Source organism: Anomalospiza imberbis, chromosome 5, assembly GCF_031753505.1.
Source record: "Anomalospiza imberbis isolate Cuckoo-Finch-1a 21T00152 chromosome 5, ASM3175350v1, whole genome shotgun sequence".
NCBI classification, from domain to species: Eukaryota; Metazoa; Chordata; class Aves; order Passeriformes; family Viduidae; genus Anomalospiza; species Anomalospiza imberbis.
The window spans coordinates 46,187,498-46,211,328 of NC_089685.1; the positions used below are offsets into that span (position 1 = coordinate 46,187,498).

General features: G+C 40.8%; 1 long non-coding RNA gene across 3 annotated transcripts; it reads left to right on the forward strand.

The window, feature by feature from the left end:
* Window positions 1-23,831, forward strand: LOC137474158 (uncharacterized). Of its 3 annotated transcripts, none has more exons than XR_010999194.1 (4): window positions 1-162; window positions 4,560-4,642; window positions 6,720-6,871; window positions 16,926-19,235. It is a non-coding gene; the product is annotated as an uncharacterized lncRNA (long non-coding RNA). The 3 variants fall into 3 exon arrangements; XR_010999193.1 differs by lacking the exon at window positions 16,926-19,235 and adding an exon at window positions 14,419-14,865; XR_010999192.1 differs by lacking the exon at window positions 16,926-19,235 and adding an exon at window positions 21,665-23,831 and having other exon boundaries at window positions 2-162.

Below are 23,831 nucleotides of genomic sequence, written 5' to 3' on the forward strand. Positions count from 1 at the left end.
TCTTAGTTGTGTGACTCCTGTTGCACTATGAGTGGGCTGAAATATCTGCAAGCAGGCACACCTGCTGTTGCATTCACAGTTTTCATAATTGTTCTCACGGGGTCTCATTGATAATGCCTGCATTTTGGTTTTGTTTCTAAAAGTTTTCCATGGAAATTTCTGGTAAGGTATGAATCCTAGCACCAGGTGTTGATGGCTAAGAGGAGGGTGCAGTTCTAGTGGCAGTGAGCTGCAGTGAATCAGAGACTGAAGGAGCTTCATTGGCTCTACTTCAGTTTCAGCTCTTCTCTATCTGCAGTGATGTACTTCCTGCCCATACCATGTTGCAGCATTTGATTGTGAATTGTAGCCTGAGAAGCATGTGGCAGTTCCAATATGCATGTATATTTAAAAAAAACTTTGAGAGAAGCAGTCTCCTCAGTTAAAAATCCTAAGAACGTGAGAATTTTGGGCTAGAGAAGGGTCTTTCTGGCCTGTTGTGTTGTTTCCAGCAGTGATTAGTAGTCTGTGCTTATGGAAAAAATACAAGTGCTAAGTATATGGAATAAATAGGCAGAAATGTTATGGTTGATGAACTCAGACACTGCATGTGCAAAATCCCCCTGGACTGTAGGTGCAACAGGTCAGAGAATTCTTAGGGCAAAAGCCTAGATTTGTATGGTTGGATCCACAGTCGCATATTGGGCATAGGGACCAGCCACAGCACAAACATCAGACAAGTCTGGGATTAAGCCCACAGGTTCCAGCCATTTGCAAATAATTTATTTGTAAAGGCATTCATCCTCAGTGACAGTAAGTACAAGAATGTTCAAATGCAATAATTAATAACTTTAGTTACCTGCTTCTTTCAATAATGGATTTGATTTGCCTGGGTTTTTTTTATATTATTTCAGCATAAACCCCATTTCTGTAGTCTTTGTAGGTGTTGGACTCAGTGATCCTTGTGAGTCCCTTGCAACTCAGCGTATAATGTGATTCTGTGTTTTGAGGACTCAGACTGTAGAAGTTATTTTCTGTTGTTAATTGAAGTGGCATCATGTCACAAAAATTTGCATTTTGCACAAGTGTTTGTGTAAAGTTGCAGTCAGGCTGTAGAGCTTATGGGGACAGGAAATAACTGTAGTTACTGCATCTCAAATGTCTTTTGCAAAGATTAAGTATTCCAGAAAAGGTTAATAGCCAACACTTTCCTAAAATGGGATCAGTGGTGCTATTTCATGGAGATCCTACTTCATTGGGGTTCCAGTCAGTCATGTTGGTGGTCTGGGGGGTTAATAAATCAGAAGGATAATTTCTCCTTTCTTCCCACAAAGGAAACATCTCTACAGTAAACTGGGGGTTTTCCATTTTAGCACACACCAAGAGTCAGTTCTACATGTGGCGTTCAGTACTGCACTACTGTCATGATGTGTAAGAGTGTTGTTTCGATAATCATGAGTTAAAACAGCAATTCTGTTCTACTGCAACCTGCCATGGTAAAGGGTGGCTTATGCCATTGGCCTTCAAAAGTTCATAGCCAGGTTAAGCTGAACCAATTATACTTGATTTCCAGTGCTAGCCATTAATGGCTGAGGTTATAATTAGTGCCTGTTTTTGGTGCACTGCATTAGTGAGGAACCACCAGCTCTGGTGGTTCTGGGCCAAAACTAGATGTAGACTTGAGCTTAACTGTCTTGGTGTGTAGATATCAAGTACAAAGGAAATTCCACACTCTTTAATAGAGCAGCATTATCATTAGTTCTCTGACTCTCAGACTGGGTCACTTGGCTGCCTCGAAGACCATAGCTAACATGTTCCTGCTATTCACCTCTTTCTGCTTTTACTCACAACTTAAAATACAGTTCTTGCTAAAGAAGATAATGTTTGTTGTTTGGGAACAATATCCCATCCCCGATGTTCAGTAATGCCCCCATTCAGACTGATACATAGGCATATCTTTAATTTGAGTTCCATATTTCCGCAAGCCCTTGAAGGCCCTGGCATGCAGGCATTGTGCATTTCAGGATGAAGGTTTAATATGATGTTTCTTGTTGTGCATTCTCATGTTTCGACAGAAATATATCTGGCAACTGTTGCTCTTCTATAGCCAGTCTAAGAGAGAGGGTTTTCTTATTAACTCTCCGGAGAAGAAATTTAATAAGACCCAGTCATGAAAACACTGACATTACTGAATAAAGTCCTTCATGTCTAAACATCTGCAGGATTGTAGCCTACTGTAATAATGGAATAGCCTAAAAACCATGTCTATAAAATCTCAGTGTGGCACTCTATCAACACATACTCTTTATACAGCCTTGAGGCTATTAAGTTTGAAGAGTTTCTTTATCTGTACCATTTCTATCCCATCTTGTGTCTGGACTTTTTTCTGCCTGTAGGTTCCCATTGGCCAGATGTCTGAGACTGAAGATTATTTTCGTTCATTTTTTGTACAGTACCTATATTCTATTTTAATGAAATATACACACATGCATTTTTCTTCTTTATTAATAAACCGAGTGACAATTTAAAATAAATTCTTTCAGCTGTTCAGAATGGTACACAGATGTACTGGCACATTTCAGAGTGAGTTAAATACAGAGCAAAGCATTACATCACCTACAGAGCTGAGGAAGAGGAGATGGTCTCTGACCACTAAAGCAAAACAAAGCAGTGCCAAGGTGGTGGCTTTGAAAAAGATAATCCAGACTGTTACCTCTTCTTCTAGATTGTGTGGGGAACTCTGATGCCTTATTGCCTTTCATTCCAAAGCCAGGTATCATCTCACAGTGGGTAACCCAATCCTAATTTTTAGGATGCTTAAGTCTTTATAGGACTTTGCTCTCAGGCTTGGCAGTGAAGAGAATATTCACTTGCATTTACATCTAATTTAGGTGCATGTGTAGGTAATTGTTATTCCTAAGCAGCTGCTATGGAGAGAGAAAAAAGAGGCTCCTAAGGGCATTGGTTCAGGGCATGTTAGAGGTGTACTGCAGATTTCTCTCTGAAAGACCATGTCTGTATCTGGACACATCCTATCACCTTTAACTGAAACAGTAAAAGTGAGCTGTATCCTCTCTCTGTCTCTACCCTTCTGTTCTGTAAACAAAGGAAGTATTTTTTTCTTCTTTGAGGTTGGGGGATAACACTCAAAAGAAGTTGTGAAGCACGTGGTTATTATGGTGGTCAAAGACTGAGAAATGCCAGAATGGGAGATGTCTTTTGTTAGAGGAAAGCAGTATTGAAGATTGACTTGGAATGGACTGTTACATTTATACCACTTTTGAGGCTGTTGTGGAGAAAAGTAACCTTTCTTCATAAACAGCAGCAGAATTAGCTGGAAAAAAAAATAGAAGTGGTAAGAAGTGAATAGATTTAGCATGTGATGTGACGAGAGAGAGAACAATCACAGCATCACTTCTTTGGAATGACCCAGAGTAATTTATGTGGAGTTTGCAAGGGATGAGGCTCAGATAATTGCACTGTGAGCTCAGACAGCACCCTAAGGGAGAGTTCCAGAGGTGGGACGGGGATGGAACCCACAACCTTGGTGTTATCAGTACCATGCCCTTGAGCTCATTTCAGGGTCAGTCTCACTTGTGAGAGGGTTAACATTTGCTGAATATTTGCTCCATTACACAGGGTGTTCCTGCACAGTTTAAGTTGATATAATTGTTGAGAGGGCTAATGTTTACTGAGTACTTGTTCCACTAAATGACAGGCTCACCATTTTATAATATTTGTGCCATTAGAGTTGCTCATTAGGGACTTTGAGTGTTATTATGGACTTTGAGTGTTATCTCACCCTAATCCACACTGAGGGGATCTCTGAATCTCAGCTCCCCTCCTCTTCTCACAGTGAGGACATGAGGGAGTGTTTTGTTTTTTTTAGGTTCCCCATAGTTCTATCACCATCACAATGCAAGGAACCAGGAATTGTTTTTTCACCATACTGTGAAACACATTCTTATATGAGATAGTCATTTCTGTACTTGACTATGATTACACAGCATATGTAAAGATATTACTGACACAAATGCATTATCAAAAATATTAGTGTCCCTGGCTACTGTGACTAAACTGCTGAATGCTACATTTTAGGTGTGATTTATACCTGATGTATTGATGTCCATGATTGGTCAATTAATCGGACCATAATTAATCTTTCTGCTGGTGATTGGTATAGTATTTTTAAAGGTCGGAAAACAAGGATGATATTACAGGGTAAAGGTTGAAATATTTTTATCTGGTAACTTTTCTTTAAACTCACTTGGCTGTGAAAGTAGAGAAAACTTTTTTTACTCAAAGCTTTCAAGGTTTGCAGCTATTAAATTGACTGGTCTCAGGAACTTGTCATAGTGCTTCCCTGAGGGTAAAGTCATCCCTCCACAAAGTGCCATTCATGCCCTACTTACCCTCAATTAAGGCTTCCAAAATAAGTTTGCAGTGGCACGCTGGCCTTCTTCTGAAACACAATCCTTACCTGCAGAAAAGACTTTGGAAGGCTTTGTTTAATATCTGTATGTTTTTCCTCACTTTTTCCATCATAAGGATAACACTTTTTTTTCTTTCTCTCTCTTTAGAAACAGAAAGAATGACTTACTGGGGAACCAAGTTAAAAACTAAAGAAGTGAAGATTGGTCATCTCTGCAGAGGAAATTACAAGGTATGCATAGTAATCACACTGGAGATTCATTTCTTGCTGGTACTTAGGTCTTCACGGTACATTACTTGTGGCAATAAAGTTTAAAAATAGTCCTCAGAAACGTTGAAAAACATGTTTGGAAAAGACCTTTTTTCTTCTGTGCGCTTTCCACACTAAGCAAAGCAAATATTTATTTGGTTATAAATTTCTTTGAGACGCACCTTTAAACTCATTACTATGCTGAATTGTAGCTGTGTTTCTGCAAGGTAAATGGCAATCACATTCAGTGAATTGTTTTTTTTGGCTGAGGCCAGTAAAAACAACTCTTCTCCCAACACTAAAATTTAAATCGCTCTAGATACTATCAGTGGTCATTCTAGAGACTTAAAGTGCTTGTTTCATAGACTCATTTAAATCGCTGTATGCTCGGTTCAGCAGTGTTACCATTTTCTCTTCCTCATTTATTGCCATCACAAGGAGATGCACTTAGAACCTGTTTTGCATCTGCATGCATTTGCACTGCATTTGAAGAATGTGTCCTCTTACAGTTGTCGTCCTGAAAATTTGTAACTTAAAGGATGCAAAATCAGCACTCCTAACATTTCGTGCCTCTCAAATATTTTCTGTAAATTGAACGCTTCATCTGTATCAAATGACGGCTCAGAGACCAGCACAAGGCTATATGCCACTTAAGTCCTGAGGTTAAATGTTACTTCAGTGATGCATAAAAATTTTATTGACCATCTGCCCAGCATTGAGTTGAACCCATTAATGAATAAGCCTCACAGTATCACTGTGAGATAGGGAATTATGATCTCCGTTTAACAAGTGATAAAACTGAGCCCCAAAGGCTTATGTAACCACTTCAAGTCCTACAGGAAGTGTCTAATAGAACCAGTAAGGAAGCCCAGCTCACCTGACCTGCCATCCTTCCTACTTGGACACCCCTGCACCTGGTATCCTTTTCACCATGTTCTGTTATCAGCAGCTGTACACTCTTTATGCACAGAGTTTCAACCATCAAATTCTATTGCAAAGAAACTTAAAACACAGCTGATGTGACCTGTGAATCCTTCTCGCCCATAAAGAGCAACATGAGACACAAGGCAGCACAAACAGCACCAGATGGCCTTCTGAACTGGAGCAAGTCAGCACAAAGTGACAACAGGGAGAGCTGTTGTTGTGACCTCCCTTTCTATTTTTTTGCATAATGTTGAGAGGAAGACTATGCAGATCTTTCTGTAGTACAGAGAGGAGCTGCTGGTAGAGGGCAATCAGTGCTTTGCCTTCTGTAATCTTGCTCAACATTGATTTCTTGAGTAAATGTCAGGTCACATGCTTGCATTCTAAAGCTGAAGTATAAATCATCTTCTCAAGTGACAGAAACTGTCATTTTTCCTTGCAAAGTATTTTTCTATGTCTTATGTAACTGTTACAGTTGTTGACATTTTTCTTAAAAGCCCTGTTGGTTTGACACTCAGGATTCAGTATAAAGCTGTAGACTCGGATAGAGAATTCTTCTGCTTTTGTTTGTATCTCTTTTCCTTTCCCATGAGCTGAAGAAAGAAATATTATGCAACTCTGAGTCATGCTGTAGAAAGGTGTTGTATTTTAATATAATTAGAAATTCAAAAGAAGGAGAAAGATAAACCTTAGCATAGGTGAAACCAAGAGTTAATATGCTTTAATTATAGAAAGTGGCTATTAAATTTTGATGGGATGCTATGACTGATACTTCAAATAAAATGTTGATGTGGCGAAGTGGGGAGCATCAATAATGAGTTGAGTACTAGAGAAAGGCTGTTGATTTTTATGGAAAATATATATATAAAAAATACATGATCCTTAACCAAAGATGTTCTTGTGGAGAGATCCATTGGAAAGAATCAGAGTATAGACTTCTTATGTCTGTCTTGGCTTGTGTCTACAAGAACACAGCCCTATATAGTTGTGTCTTGGCATAGATATGGGCTGAAAGTACTTGCCCACATGAGATGTTTTACTGTGCCCAGCTTAAGGATGATACTGATTCCTGCCCAGCTTAAGGCTGGTACTCTAGCATTATTAATCTGCTTTCCCTACTCTTTCATGCCTACAGAAAAAACTATTGATACATCTTTCTGACTGGTCTTCCTTAGAAGAAACAGCTGCAGAATGTGGAATCAGTTATGTGAAATTCCTGTTGGCAAGACCTTTGACCCTGAACTTCTGCTAGATCCAGCTGAGTGATCAAACAGAGAACTTTTGCAGGTATTTCATGTCTTCACCTGTACTGATCTCACCTTAATGAGAGGCAAATTATTCTGGAATAATAAATTCAAGAAACACTTGTGTTCCTTCTGAGGGAATGCTACAAGGGGGATCTGGAATGCCAGGAGCTTGGTCTTGAGTGGGTCCATTAATCCTATTGCATCCAGGTCCAATGTTTTAGTTAAATGTTAAGCAAGTTAGAGACCTTTATGGTAAGTGCAGGGCATTTAGGACTCTGAAGATACCCTAGATGTCTGTATTGGCATAGTTTTCATCTCTCAAAACCAGCATCTGAATTGTTTGGTTAAGTGTCCTGTGGCTGTCAAAGAATATTGCTGAATCTAGAAAGTCAGGTCTTGATCTAAACATCTCTGCTTTATAAAGAGATACTGTCTAATAGCCTTCACAGCAAACAGTTGAACTCAATAGAGACACATGCTAGAAGGGGCACTAGTCCCTGTTAAGAGGAGTGAAAAGTGCCCTCCTCATTCTCATGACTAACAGCCAGACTCCTCACTGAGTTTAGAGCAATCTACCCTGGCATCTGTGGCATCTTGTGATCATGACTTTGGGGTTTGTAGAATCACAGTTCCCTTCCTGTTAAAGCCAGAAGCAGGAGATGGTCCCTGTGAAACATGTGCCCTGTGTCAGTCCGGGTACTTAAATGTGAGCACTGAAGCTTCTCAAAGCTGGGTCAGGGATATTACAAACTTGTTCTCCTCAGAACACAGAGGAGGAACACAATATTTTACAGGTGAGGAAGTGAAGCACAGTTGTGAATATTTTAAGATGCATAACCTCAACAGATAGATCTTTAGAAGTTTTCAGTGTGGGTCAGCTTGTAACGTTTTCAGGGAGACTGACAGCCAAGTTGCAGTTTGCCTTTGAAAAGGCTGATGAGTTATTTCAGCATCTAAAGGAAGCAGAAGAACTGAGCTTATCTTTCTGAAAACTTGACCCAAGAATTTGCTCAAGATCATGAAAGAAATGCGTGGTCCAGTTTGGTAAATTAATCCAGCTCACTTAAATTTCTGTGTACCCGGAGGACCTTCCTCTCTTCCACCTTGCTCACTTCCCTGTTCCAAAGATTTTTTTGCTGAGTACTTGGAAGGCAATGAAGCTCTTCTGTGCTAATTAAATCTTTCTTTCTCTTACTGCCAGCTGTAACAGAGGGAAAACCCCAATAGGACTGTCAGAGAGTCCTGTTGTGCTCATTAGACCATACTGAGTCTGGAACCCTAAAGTCTCCAAAGGCTTACTGGATAATCTCTTTATAAAACCTCTGTTGGTACCAGTTATTTCAAATAGCAAACGAGTGTCAAGTCTCAGGAATCTGCTACAGTAGATCTCCCCAGTCATTGGATAAAACAACTGGAAGAGACGCCAGTGCCAGAGGTCCTCCAAGAGAGCTGGAGAGGGACCTTGGATAAGGGCCTGGAGTGACAGGACAATGGGGAATGGCTTCCAGAGAGTAGGTTTAGATTGAACCAGAGAGTAGGTTTAGATTGAACATTAGGAAGAAATTCTTCCTTGTGCAGGTGATGAGGCCCTGGCACAGAATGCCCAGAGAAGCTGTGGCTGCCCCATCCCTGGAAGCGCCCAAGGCCAGGTTGGACAGAGCTTGAAGTGACCCAGGATAGTGGAAGATGTTCCTGTCAATGGTAGGGGCTGGAACTGGATGATCTTTGAGGTCCCTTCCAACCCAAATCACTCTGTGATTCCATGATTCAAAACCCCAAGAAATCTGCAAAGAAAAGGAGGATAACTGAAATTTATGGCTGGAGCAAGAAGTCAGAGGGACCATTTCCAACTGTTTGTTTTAAGAAGGTTTTTAGAGGTAAAATATTTTTCACTGGCAGGTTTTTTGAATGACTGCATGCACTCAGAGCTCAGTATTTACAAGGCCTGGAGGAACACATTTTGATTTTCTGATGGAAGACTGCAGTCTTCAGCCCTCTCAATATTAAGAACATTGGAGCCTGGGTTTCCTGTTGATGTTTCTAAATTGAACTGTAATCAATCTTGAAAAAGAACTTTAGTGACCTGAATTATGGCCCCCACTGCTAGATCTTCAATATTAGAGTGAACCTAGCAGTACTGATTTTCTCATGCTCAGCATTTCTTCTGATTTTTTTTGCCAGTTGTTAGGAATGTGTATTTTAAGAAAACGTCAGTTTACGAAGTGCCTTTTCCCAGCAATTTTTCTGTGTTTAAGTGGAACCTTTCTACATCATTCACATATATTTTTCCTCATTTTGAAGGAATTTTTTTTTTTTCGGAAACTCCTGAATTCCAAAATCTAAAAACGGAAATTTTGTTCCCTCTCCAATTATGACACAGCGTTTGTCAGTCGCACCAGATGGGGAAGATGAGCCAAGAAAGCAGCATAGATAGTCAACCAATTTTATTTTTTCATGTTGATGTTTTTCTGTGAGGAGGCAAATGCGCTTTTTGATTCAATATAGCGTTTAAAGTCCTGGTTTGTCTGTTCAGAAGAACTTAGAGTTGGTTTTAATAAAACAGAGTGGAGAGATTAGAAAATTCAGAGCCTTTCTGAGAGAACAATAAATACCTGAAAGGGGCTGCCTTCATTTTCGGCAAGAAATCTGATGAAACACCCCATAGCTGAAATCAGGATTTTCCTTTAGTGCTCTTTGTGCATTGTGGTTTTATTTGCTGCAGAAAAGATTCTGTACAGTGCTGATTCTCCAAAGCAGATGGAAAATAATGATTAACCAGTTCCTTCCAACTGTTCACTCATGAGCAAACACCAAGTTGAACCAGTTATTCATACTGAATTAAGCTTAAAAATATCATGCATTTATGAGTATAAATGTTCTCATCTAAATGGAAACTTTCCCAGAATAGTGCACTTGGGGCTGGATGGATATCTTTAAGCATCTTACTGGTGGCAGAGGGTATGAAAAAGTAAATGATACTAGAATATGATTATAGTTCTTAATGTAATTAAAAATTATTCCATTGTAAGTGAAATAGTGGTGCACAAGGGCAGGACCTCTGATCCACGTGCATTTGCAAGCCTGTCCTACGCAGCAGTGTCTTGTGTGGCTGCTTAGTCTTACTATCCGGTCTAAAGCTTCTTTTAAGATTTGAGTGGAAGCACTGCTCTAACAGTAGTATCAAGGATTTTAGATTTATGGCATTAAGAGCTAATGGGAAGCACATTTGCTGTACATTCAGATTCCTTAAGCTTTTCTACTCATGGCACTTCAAGGCCAAGTGAGGCCTAGGATAGACAAAATTAAAAAAAAAAAAAGATAAAACTTCTTAATATCGATAATTTGAGAAATGGTGTAAATACTGTCATTGGCGAGATCGTAATGAAACAGGCTGGGGGCAGGTGTCGAGGAAGCAGCTCTGCAGAAAAGGATCTGCTGAGGGGGTCCTGATGCACAGGTTGACACCCCCCAGCTGTGTGCCACCTGCATCTGGGACTGCATGAGCAAAACAGGGCTCAGAGCAGTGATCCTCCCACTTCACAGCACTGCCTTAGAATCACAGAATGGTTTGGGTTGGGAGGGACCTTAAAGCTAATCCAGTTCCAGCCCTCTGCCATGGGCAGGGACACCCTTCACTATCCCAGGTTGCTCCAAGTGATCTCCAACCTGGCCATGGGCACTTCCAGGGGTGGGGCAGCCTCAGCTTCTCTAGGTAACCTGTGCCAGGGCCTAACCACCCTCACAGGGAGCAGTTTCTTCCCAATATCCCATCTAACCCTGCCTTCTCTCACTTTGAAGCCATTCCCCCTTGTCCTGTCACTTCAGGCCATTATAAGTAGTCTTCCCTGTCTTTCCTGAGGGCTCCCTTCAGGTACTGGGACAATGAAGTCACCCCAAAGCTTCTCTTCTCCAGGCTGAACAATCCCAGTTCTCTCAGCCTTTCTCCATAGCGGAGATGCTCCATCCCTCTGATCAATGATGTGTCCAGTTTGGGAGCACCCTTGCACCTTGCTGGTGCAAGAGAGGCACCAGCACTGTAAGAGCTCACGTGAACCGAGCCTGGCAGTGCCACCAGGCTCCTCAGAGCTCGGCCATGTGGTGAGCACAGAGAGCTGGGAGAGCTGGGTCTGTCCAGGCAGGGAAGGGCGCAGAGGGGAGAGCTGCAGTGCTGCCTGCAGCTGCCTGACCACGCCATGAGAGGCTGGAGCACGGCTTCTCTCAGAGCTGCCCGGCAACAGAACAAGGGCTGAAAGCCCCAAGGTGGAGCAAAAGAAATTCCAGTCAGATACAAGAAAGATCTTTTAACCAAAGAGTGGTCAAAGGCTGGAAGGGATGCCCAGAGAGGCTGTGGGTTCTCCATTCTTAGAGGTGTCCAACATTCAATTGGGTGTGTGCCTCAGCAACCTGATTAATTAGACCTGCTTTGAACAGGAGGTTGGACTGGATGCTTTCAGGGGCCCCTTCCAACCTGTATTATTCTGTCATTCTCTGATTCTTTCACAACAAGAACTAAAAAAACACATTGTAGACCAAAAAGGAGCAACTTCAGTTCCTTAGGTGGAATTAATAATACTGTACCTCTGCCCATTCACTTTCTGGGATCAAAGAGTCAGGGGTTTATGTAATGAATAGTAACCTCAGCATTTTTCTGTATGGCTCTGCCTAAAGGGAAATCACAACTCTGCTGTATTACAACAAAATTCTTACTGATTTCAGGAGGCTCTGAGTTCTGCCAGCTTGAATGGGCATCACTGGCGGGTTCTTTAAAGTCAGATAATGGTTTTAATCTAAAGAGAAGTTCAGAAAATAGTTCTGAGTTTTTCTGAAAGCGTATGTCACAAAATCAAACTCCTTTAGCATATACACATTAAGTTATGCTAGTTTTGGAAAAAAACAAACAGACAAAAGGTATTTCTCTCAGCTTTTTACCTGTGTTCCTGGAAGCACAAGTATTTAACTGAGTGACTGAAAAAAAAGAGGGAAAATCACATGGAAGAAAAGCTTCCCTATGATCACCAAGTAAGAAAGTATTTCCAAAATATTGGAAAATATTGGCCAGCTCTGACATTTAGACACCTCATCTTACAGAGAAAGATTATGTAAAAAATCTGAACTTTATAGTAGGAGCTTGCTTGCACCCCAAAAAAAGCCTGGTTTTTACAGCCAGGATAAAACATACAAACTGCAGTATAAACATACAATGGCCTCGTAGGGCATATGTTCCCTTTACTGCATTTCTCACAAGGGGGAAGGGGTTTTGACATTGCTTAGGCTGGCTTTATGCAATGGCACTTGGCAGCTGAGCATATAGAGCCCTGGTACTGTTATGTTTGGATGATAAAAAATGTCCAGGATACATTTCCTCCTCTTATCTAATTCTGGTAGCCTGTTCTACTTCATAATGTTGTATATGTAGTGATTACAGTACTTTTGATTGTCTGGATTATGTGTGAGTACAGATAATCATAAAGGCACACTGGAGTCTACTTGGCCCATAAAAATTTTATGCAACTCTGAGGAAAAGTTACTGTTATTAAAGAACCATTTTGGAAACCAAGGTGCTTGTTTCAACAGCCCAGCCTTAATCCTTTCATGGACTCAGTGTTTTGGATGAGTGCAGGCGTACAAGTAATTACGAATTTTAAATGGTCCACGAATATTTAAGAACAAAAATACTGCCTATGCTGTAGAGGTTGGTTTCTAGAAAATAATGGCTACAGAACCATTTGGTAATTTTCTACCCTGTCCATCCAAAACAACAGTCTGGATATAAGGAGTTTCTGTCACATGTTATTGCCAGTTCCAGTGTTTGGCATTTGTGGTGATTTAATACTAATATTAATAAAATTTTGTGGTTTTCTTCCTCATATGTTTTGGCCTTCAGAACTTGTTTTCTTCACAATTTTTCCCTGTAGTCATGAGGGATTTTTACATATATGTAGAGAATCTGATACAGTGCATTTGTCCAGTAGCTGGAGCATTAAAAAGCAAGAAACATAAATCTTGCAGTTGTGAGGACTGGTAATACTGCTTTTAGGATTTGGGAAGACTTTTTTTTTAATGGAGCACTTACATGGTTGTATGTGACTCCATTACATGACGTACACCATGGTTAGCAACAGCTTTTGTGTGTCATGGCTCAGGTTCCCATACACTCCTGACAGTTTATGCATATTCATGAGATCCATGACATTTTCCTACATCTGCTCTTATCACAGATTTCGTTTTGAAGCAGCACTTCATTGATGTAGTACAATGACACATTTTACATATAATTGCTTTTCATCTGGTTGCATGATTATTTTGTGACACCTAGTGGATAAATTGATACTGGTGCTGATTTAAATTGCCTCTGTTTTTTTTTTTTTTGTTCTCGTGATAAAAGTTGTGGCCTGGAAACTCAATTCACATCACAAACACATAGACTCTCTCATTTTCTAGCTTTCTTCTCTTTTTTTTTTTCCCTCTTTAACTTTGATCATGGAATAACTTGATCATAGGCTGGTGAACAAATACCCAACACCAGTCTTGAGGAAATTCCAAGAATCCCAAAATAATACAAGGTAGTAAACATTTGAAAATGTCATGCTGTTGTTTAGTCAGGCTCCCTGCCTGTGCAGCATGGGATCTTCACACAATAACTTCTTCTACTGTATTAACTGTTTTTGAGGTGTGCTTCAAGCATGCAGTTCCATTAAGAACAAAATGTGCACTACATAAAGTTGTAAAAGGTTGCAGGAAGTACTTATGTCCCTATGAGGACTCCTAGAAATATCTGTTCCTTTAGTGTTCTTAGAGAATGAAGTCTGATAAATAATTAAAATAGTATTCTGTACACACAAAAGTATTTTCAGAAGATTTACATCAAGAGTCTAGAAATGCCTTAAATGCAGGACCTATTTTCACATCTTGTGAAATATATCTTAATTTTCATGTAATGGATTCTGTGCCTAAAGCTTATTTCTGCAACATGAAAATATTGAAATATTGTCCACTGTGTTTGCTACAAATGCTGTGAGATAGGAAAACAGCTATACTTTTATATGGCTCTTAGCTTTTGTGTTGATAAGGGGAAGGGAATCAATTATTTCAGCTGCACCGAGTCTGCTTGCTGTATTTCTCAGTTGATACTAGTAATGTGCATGTTTCTGTCTTCAGAGAAGGTTTAATCTGCTTCTGGCACGACAGATCTTAAATTCTGGAGTCTGTCATCCCTGAGCAGGTGCAGAACAATAGCTTACAATAGCCCAGATAGAATTTAGTAGATTTTAAACAGGAGCTAAAAGGAACTGTAAGGTAGATGAATTTCGAGCTAAGAGGTTATGTATTTTTCATATGTGGGGAATTGGAATGGAGTTGTGTACAGGGCATGAAGAAATTGATTCTAAAGACCGTCTACAAGATTTTAGGTTTCAGCTTCTTCAGAGAGAATGTGTTGCATATTTTGACTCCCAAGAGGCTTCACAATCAGAAAATGTAATACTGAAATCTGTTTTTAATGCCGACTGACTAGGCACTCTTTCCCTGTGCTTTTCCTGGTTGCTCCTTGTAGCAGCTCTCTTGTGACTTCAGTTTATGTAAAATTAGGGCCTGTAGAAACAGCATCATGAATAATGGCCACGGAGAGCCAAACACACCATGGAGCTCCGGCAAAGATCTGCTCGCTCTCTACCCCTTCAGCCCACTCATGAATGTTTAACCAGTGAAAGCTTTAGTCTCAGGTACACAAACTTACACTAGTGTCCATCTATGGAGAGCCTCAGTCACCTGAGAAAAGAGAAGACTGTGTGGAGCTGAGCACAGGTAGTGCTGTGTGTCTGAGTCCCAAGCCTGGAATTCATGAGGAATTTTCTTGTGCCCACCAGTGCCATGTCAGTGGCACTGCCCACTCAACCCAACGCTCCAAAAGCCTTCGCCCCCTCATCATGCAGGCACAGGTGGGCAGAAGGGCCTTTGTGTGCAAATGGCAGCTTTCAGTGCTTCCCCCTTGCTTTTGAAAGACTTGTGTAAAGCTGGGCTGGGCGAGTGTGTGTGTAAGGCAGTGTCGTTGGAATGCTCCGTGGAAAATAACTGCTCAGAGCAGAGGCAAAGTCATTGTAACATAGCACAAGTGTGTGCTTCTGAAATCATAACACAACTTGAGACAGCATCCCATCCCAGGGTGATAACAAAGCTGTTGCGGTGCACAGGGATCTGTGCTGGTGACCAAAGAAAAATAGTCATTAAAAGAGGACAGGGAACTCAAGAACTGGCAGTTTTGCTAGTGGCAGAGTCCTGGAGGTCCCCTGACAGGGACACAAAAATGCTTAACAGGGTTAGGGACAACACATGCTCTTGCAGGTAAGGTTGTCTGATCATGGCTATAGCCTCACACCCCCCCCCAAGCCCCAAAAGTAACCAGAAACAAACTGTAGTTTGGGTTTGCAATGCCTGTACAAATACTTCCTCCATGTTAGTGCATGTGGACTTCCAGGCCTCTGCTGGCTTACTGTCAGGTTGAACCAAGCCCACTGGCTCAACCCCAAATGCAGTCCAGACTCCAGAACATTGTTCTGCAATAGAAATGAATTTTAGGATTTTAACAATATTGCAAAACAAACATACTATACAGAACAGTGATTTCATGCCAGCTTTCCATACAACGTTATCCGCAATTTCAAATGCTGCAGGCTCATCACAAATGGATCAGTCTGTAAAGGATGGATTTTGCTTGTCTGCCATCATATGAAGCTCCTTCTTCAAGAGCACTCAAGTAACTTTATCCTGTTTGTGGTGATGGCAAATGTAAGGGTGCATTGATGTAAATACAGAATTGAAATATAAATTCACGAACACTAGCTTATTTTGGAGCCTTGACATACTCCTGGCTCTCCGACCACTAATTCATTCATTCCTACTTGTTAGCTGATTGATCTCACTAAGGGCTAAAATTATAAATTAAAGCCTTAGGGGAGAAAGGCCAGAAGCCATTTTTCTACCAACTATAATTATTGGCATGGCTGCATTCTGCAAAATGAATTTTAGTTTCTTGTTGAGGCTTAACCTGACAGACATTCTCTCTTGGTGCTTAATTAAGTTAGGATTTGCATATACTAGTTTATTGCATGTCTTTTTAAAGAAAAACAAATTTCAAGGACCTGAATCAATTTCAGAGTGAAAATTCAGTTTTCCCAAAAAGGAATTAGTGGATTGAGAATAGGAATGGCATTTTTTTAAGGTGTGACTCTATTCAATTTTTCCTAGCTTCTATAAGGAACTGAAAAAAATAGCGCTTTCTCACTGGTGTGACATAGGTTAGGTATGAAACTGTATGAATTGCAGATACTAAAAAGCCAAATCCACTTGACTTAAAATTCAGATGGCTTATTTAAGATTTTCTGTGTAGTAAAGGCATTTTCCATCCAAAAAGAATTAAAAATATCTCTCAAATAGTTGCTGGTGAGATGGCTGAGTATTTAGCTGGAGAGAAGGAACACTGTGATTCTGTTGTCTGCATCATTGACTGTGCCCCGTTTTTATTTTCACAGGGCTTTAGGGGGAGTGGGAAAGGTGCCATTTTGGAGAGCTGGACATCACATATCAAGTCAAAGAGGAGGGTGATCAGTTTAAGTGCCCAGTTTTGTGTTCAGAGGTGTTAAGGCAAATACAGGTGATGTCAGCTGAGTTAGGTGAGCTCAGCTCTTTCAAATACAAGGTCCATTGCTCAACATCCTGAAATTAGTGAATATTTGTGGGGCTTATCATTAACATTTCATTTTTGTGTGATCTGCATGAATGCAATCCTCCCAGGAGCATGGAGATAACTGAGGAACGTTTAGGAAATACTGTAAGAGAAGTGTTCTATGGCCCTTTTACTCTTGGTATCTCCATCTGCCAAGAGAAAATAAACCTGACACATTCTCTTTGTTCTTTTCCTAATAAAAACCAATCCGTAATTTGTCACAGCTTCATCTCCTCTTGCTGGGTTCATTTCCCAGATAATTTAGCCCTTGCACTTTTGCTTTTACACATGAAAAGGTAGCAAGAGTACCTGTAAAATTTGTTTTTCATAAGGTGTATCTCACTTACCTGATGGATGTGCCATTTCCACACAGGTCTGACCTCCCGTGGACTCTGGACTTGCCCTGATTTCTGGGCATTAGGATCTGGGGGTTCTCATCTCTGCCATGGTGTGCTCAGGGATACAGTGGGGGCAAGCACAGCAGCTCAGCTGGGAAGCCAGGAGATGGAAAGATTATGCAAGAAAAACAGGAGACTGATCTTTAAGTCTTACAAAACTAATAGCTTGTAATACACTGAACAGTTCTGTTGTGTCTTTCACAGCTTACTTTTCAGAGAATATATCTCCTTAAATGTTTATTTGCATAAGATCACAACATACAGAGCTGCCAGTGCTTAGCCCTGGTTTAATTGCTGTGTTTCTGGAGGCTTTGAGACATCAAGTGTTTCATCATTCTCTGGAATACCAGCTTTTGTGGCTTTTTAGCATTCGGACTAGTACATAAGCAAAACACAGAGATAAATGCAATAGAAAAATAACTATTTTGTCAGTGTAGGTACTGCAGTTTTCCTAAGCAGAAGATATGATCCCACCTCCAAGAAAAATGAGGTGTATTTTGATGGAAAACAGTCTTTCCCCTAAGGCATGTTTAACATTCCAGGCATTTCACAGAACACAAGGTGTATGAAATGCTAACGTAACACCTGTAGAACATGTCTGTGGTGGTGCACTACACCTTTGGTGCACACCCAGGCCCAGCTCCATGGATCTGCTGCCTGTCAGACCTCCCTACACCCGGCCAAGGAGTTAGAGCAGATGACATTAAGCACTTCCCATTTTCTGATAACCATTGTAAAACTTTCTGGAAGGTCGTTTCTGTGGAGGAATTTCCTTGACTTTAGTATGATTCCACGCAAGAGTGAGGAAGTTCCTGTGCAGGTCTGCCTGGTAGTCAGGCTACAGTATGGGAGATGGACTTATTTATGCTGATGTATTTAAATGTTGTTACATTCTGTTGCCTTTTTTTTTCCCCCATTCATGAAATGTTGAGACTTCAGAAACATACAAAAATTACTGCAGAGATCAGAGACATTTAGCCAGAGAGTTCTGATTCATTTCGCAGCTGCTCCTTTTTCTCAAATACTCGCAAACAGTTCAATAATGGCAATGGCTTCACTGAATACATAAAACTGTTTATTATAAAGAGTTGTGTTGCACTGCTTTTGATGTTCTATGTAATAAAGAAAGGGTGAACAAAATTTATATAACAGATTTTAACAGATAATGAAAATAGTCATTTGCCCCTCAATTCTTTTTGATGTGTAAGCTTGCTGCACATCCAAAAGTGTCATTTTGAACTTCTGTGTCTCCTAATTTGTGCTGTATTGGATAATCAGGGCCTTCATCAAAGCCACTGAGGCCAAGTGAAGGTGTACTGTTGATCTCAGTAGTATGTGAACGCTCCCCTTCTTAAAAGAAGTCTCCCTGATGAATCTGAGGAAAATGCTTCCCTGCAAAACTGCCTATGGTTTGTACAAAGCAGGACAGCACGCCTGACTGTTCCAGCACCGAGGAACCCATGGATGAGCAAATGTTTGTCCCCTTTTGTGCTTCATCACGATGGACAGAACGATAAATTTGTTCCCCTAGTTACAGCCCGGCCTCACTAATGCCCAGGTGAAGATGTGAGCAAGCTGCTGGACACAGCTAATGCTCTGACAGACAGACAGACACTTGTGCAGAGGAGCCCTCCTGAACTGAACCTTAGAAAATCCTGTGCATCTCCTCTGAATGGAGGAGGCTGTGGAAGTCTGGGCCTGTGAGTTTTTCCCATTGTACCTGCCTGAAGTTTTGGCTCAATCTGGCCTGTATTATTAAATTACAGGAAAGTTTCATGATTGGGGAAAGAGCTGTTGTTTGCCATTTTAGAAGCAACTGTATTTAAGTAATGAGTGAGATTGCAGTACATGTTGTATTTTACAGGAGTCACAATATCTGTGTTTGCAGAATGTTTTTAATTCTTGAAGTTTGCATGCTATATGAAAGCAGTGTGTCATTTTCATTATATTTAGTTAAAAATATATTTTAAAATACACTGTGTGGAGTTTATCATACATAAATCCAAGGAAACGGAATCCTTCCATCCTCTAAGTAATCTCTACCTGAAATCTCTAGGAAAGTTACCTGCTATGATACTGCTTTGCCACAGTCCTGCCCCAGAAGAAGGGTGTGGCAGTTCTGCCTGATCCAAGCCCTGCTGAATTTGGTCAGGAGGCTTCCGTCGGCTGCAGCATCCACCTTGGCATATCCTCAGCCATTTTCCCCACAATGCTCTTCCTGAACATGGTGACATTTCTAATCGTGAAAAAACAGTCTGTAGGAGCAAAGTGGGGACTGTGCATCACTTGGGAAGCCACAAGATCATCACTGCATGCAGAGAGATTGGAAACTGCTGGTCTGGCCTGCATCCAGACCCCAGACCATGCTGGGGAAGGTCCCTGCCTGAGAAGGCCTCCAAGCCCTCTTCTTCCCTGGTAATCACAGTGCACTCCAAGAGCACACAGCTGGGCCATTTCCTTCTTCCTGGGAGCCAGGGAGGCTTAGCCTTTGTAAATCCTCACGAGTTTGGGGGTGAAGGTACCTTGAACTCGCAGAATGCTTGTTCTGTACTGTCCCAGTCTGTTCATTACTAAGGTTTTAAAACTGCTTTAAAACCGTCTGCTTTCCTGTAACATCACAAAAACAGCAGACTTGGCCCCCTGCCTTTTGAAAAGTGACTGCTGAGGTACTTATTAACATCAGTTCCAAGACATTTTTCAGTGAGAGTTGGAATATGGAAATGTCATCTTTTTCCTAGTATTAAACAATTGTTAAACTAGAAACATAACTCTTGCGAGATAGCTACTTCTTGTGCCTGTCGTCTTTGTAGAAGGAAAATGAACATGCATTTTTCTTTCATTAAGTATTTTAAAGTTCATCCTTGTTTGGTGATCTAGTCAATTAAAATATGTTTATGGGCAGCTTGTGAGAGCAGAAGACTAATTAATTTTAGGGGTTGGATAAAACACATTCTTTTCCATTTTCATTTGCTAATGAATATTACTTATACCCATAATAACAGATCTTACAGAAAATAGTGTTACACAGAGTTTATGGTACAAGTAATTATCTCAATATCATTATGAATTTAAAAACTACTACCTTTTTGGGGAAATATACATTAAGGCAACATTTTATCAGCACAGCACCTAGAGAAAAGAATCTCTAATATCATTATCATAGAAAATAAGAGCATCCATTAGAAATGGTTAATTCAAGTTCACCATTTTTTCAACAGGGATGAACATTTTCCAGTATCCCACCTAGTATTGCTCCCAAAAGTGTAAGTAAAGTCCAGATATATTAAAGACAGGCACTGTAAATCCCTAGAACATGCTCCAGAATGTTGCTTTCCTTTTGATCTATATTACTTCTCGTAGAGTCACTGAGATCAGCTGTCAGGTAGGTTCTTCATCCAAAATTCCCTGTCATTGGAGTTGGATGGGTCTGTAGGATAGTTTGGGTTTTTCACTACTGTAAATGTATCATTTTAGAGCCAGACTGGTTCTTTGAACTGGTTTCACTGGACCATCCAACATAAAGAGTTGCTATTCTGAAAGGCTACATTGTTTTTCTGCTTCCACTATAAAGGAGATGCTTACAAAAAGTCACACTTTGAAGTCACACAATACTCAGCTTTCCTCCAATTATATTATGTAATGCTGTTCTATTGATATAAGCACAGGGTTTATTTTACACAGAAATCACTTTCTGAGAGGTGACTGTGCAACACGTCCAGCCCTGCTGAAACTCCACAGAAGTTTAGCTCCACTTCACATTCTCAGCTCTGAGGAAAATTACTGAGATCTCTGATTGCACGCATGAAGAACTTGTTTCTTTTTAAATGTCTTATCTAAAAAACAGAGGTACAGGGTAGGGGTTTTTTTCAGAGGATTATTGGAAGAGTAATTGACCATGCCAAAAAGCTGGTACTCAGAAAATTCTGAGATATAAAACCTTTAAGTACATAGAGAAGACTATCAGGCTTTCTGCTGGAGAGCTTTCCAAAGGGGTTTTTTATAGAGGTTAAGAGTTGCTTCTGGTAGCAGTTTGGGGGGGTTTTGCACTGATGAAATGTTGGAAGTCTCTCAAGGTATTCCTTTGGTATGGTATTGAAAGAACATCACCCTTTTTGGTCTGCAAGGGCTTTGAGGTTTCAAGAGGTGAATCGCAGGGCTGGACAGTGTTTCCTTCCTTGAAGTGATCTCAGTGTGGTCAGAGTTTCACCTGTCCTGTTTTGTCCAACAAATGGCACCATGGGCAGCTAACAGCAACCAGTGACCTCTTTCTATGTGGTCTTAGCCCACTACAGTGAAATTATCTTTGACATTGATGGCATAACATTGTCCTTTATTGATTAACACATTGATATCCAATTTGATCAGGTAGCTGCATTCTCCTTCCTTCTCTGCTTTGTTTAAAAGTGTTTGTTCCTTGAAGATTAAGTACCTGATACCTCTCTCTGCCTGTCTCTGCAATGCACCGAATATTCAAGTCAATCTAATAAAAAATTATTCTCTTTTCACTATACTTTTCTCTTGCCTGTGTCTTTGAGTCAAAGTCCCCATGGGCTGTGGTAGTACCAGGTGAATGGGAAAGCTGGTGCGGTGCGTGCTTCTGGAGAAAGAAGCAGCTCTCTTCTTTGCACATGCTCTCACCCATCTTGTGAATGTTTCAGTGTGCAGTGAAATGCAAGTGAGATATGTGTGTTTTGTCTTGCTCCTCTCTTTTCAGATCCCCACAGCAGTGATGCTGAAAGCCAGGGCAGATGGCTTCCATCGCCCTGCAGTGTGACCAACTGACCTCAGGGTGAGACTTGCTGAGTGAAACAACTCTCCTTGATCCATCTGGGGCTGATGGATACAGCATTTATTCTGCTGTCTAATTAACTAGCAAAAGGTTAGTTCATTGACTAAGGTAGGGTGTTTGTTTTAAAAGTTTGCTTATTTATTAAAGCAGTGTTTATATTAGAATACAGATTGATATCTCAGCTATTCCCCCTTCTTTATATCCACCCTGAATAGGAGGCGTTGTTGTCCATCAGACCAGGTGGCAGGGAATAACAACCCCCTCAAACTTGAGCATAAGTTTGAGGCTACAGAAGCTGATACTGTAGTGGCAGTTCTGCTAATCCCCCTAACCAAGGTCTGTGTGGGACAGTGGGGTGTTTAATTTGGTCATCAATTTAGAGCTGGGTTACTGCTCAGTTCGGAGTATTGCTGAGTAGGCCACAATTCCTCACAGTCTTGACAAATTCATTGCTCAGTCTTTGGGGTTTACCTATGCAGAACTTGGGAAGTTCACCTAGAGAACCTCAGCTCTTCCCCATTAGGATAATGGAGAAGTGTCTGAAAGCATGTTAAACAATCCCTCTAAGTCAGCATCCATTCTGAGTCTTAGTGATGCTTTTCCCAAAGTGACAGACTGGTTTGATAAAGTACAGTCATGTAGGAGCTGGAAGTACACAAGTGCAATTATTAAAAATGAATGCTGTATCCTGTTTCCCTTGTGTATCTTGTCACTGACATGACTTCACAAGTTGCAAATCTATTAAACATTTCAAACACGGAATTGGAGCTCATTAAGCAGAACATTGACTAGTATATAGCAAACTGTTTCAAATTCAAGACTGTTAACATTTGTCTCCAGAGTTTTTTGTCTTCTAGGTTGTCACTAAGCAATCCAGCTGTCTGGGAATACAGCCTGTGCTTCCTGTGATCAGAATGTGACTGTCCTTTGGGGTGAGGTAGTAGGTTGTATAGTTTTAGGGCTATGCCCTGCCTGTCAGATAACTATACAATCTACTGTCTTTCCTGAAGTGGCTGTGATGTCAGCGTTGGATGTCTCCAAAAGGCAACACAGATATTTTTCAACTGTACCATTCTCTGGCTCTGTCTACGTGTTTGGTTCTTGCACACAAATGTCCTTAGAGTGTTTAGATTCCTCTATTTCCCATTCAGGCTCAAAAGCCATTTCCTTCTGGCATTTTTGGAGAGCAGGTTGGGTTTGAGTGCCAGGACACAGAGGTACAACCCAGTCTGCAGTGGATTTGCTCACGCACAGCTGTCTGGGACTGCCATGGGAGTGGCCACTTGGAAACAGCTGATCCATCTCTCCCTTGTTTTCTGGCATCTGTGTTCATATTAAACATTAAATGGCACTTTTGATTCAGCAACTGTTTAAATCCTCTTGGTGTAGGCTGTTTGAGAAACTCCAGAGGGATGAGCTGGACAAAACCCTAAGAGGATGTTTTCCCAGTCAGTCATGTTCTGCCCTGAAAATGGTAAATTCTTGAACCCTAAGTAAGAGGTCTCTTCAGTCAGTTTTGGGCACTGATTTAACTCGCTTTTTTATTACATATTGCTAGTTTGGGAGGGACAGTGTTTGCCACTGCAGTTCTCCTGTCTCTGCAGTCCCTCCACCAGTTCTGTCTGACTCCCAGGTAGAGCTGTGGGGAAGGGCTGAGTTCACACATGGCCTTTCTAAGGCTAAGAATTGTGTGGGCTGGAGAGTGATAAGATAATTTACTTACAAATGGTGAAATGTTTCCTTCAGAAGATGCACGTGATGCTCTAACAGGATGAGGTAGTAGGTTGTGTGGTTTCAGGGTAGTGATTTTGCCCCAATCAGGAGATAACTATACAACCTACTGCCTTCCCTGATAGGCAGCATAACAACCTCAGTGTCTTAATTCGCAGAGAAACCAGAGCTAAAATACACTCCTGAGATACACTTCTGAGACCAGCAAAGTAAGTCTAGATACAGTTGTTGCTATCTTGTCCCTAATAGCTCTGAATTTAGATTTTGAGTATACATTTTTGATAACTGCCTGCAAAATAATTACCCTTTTTAAAGTCTTTATCATGAAAAATTGAATTAAAGACGTTTTATTTTTTTCAAA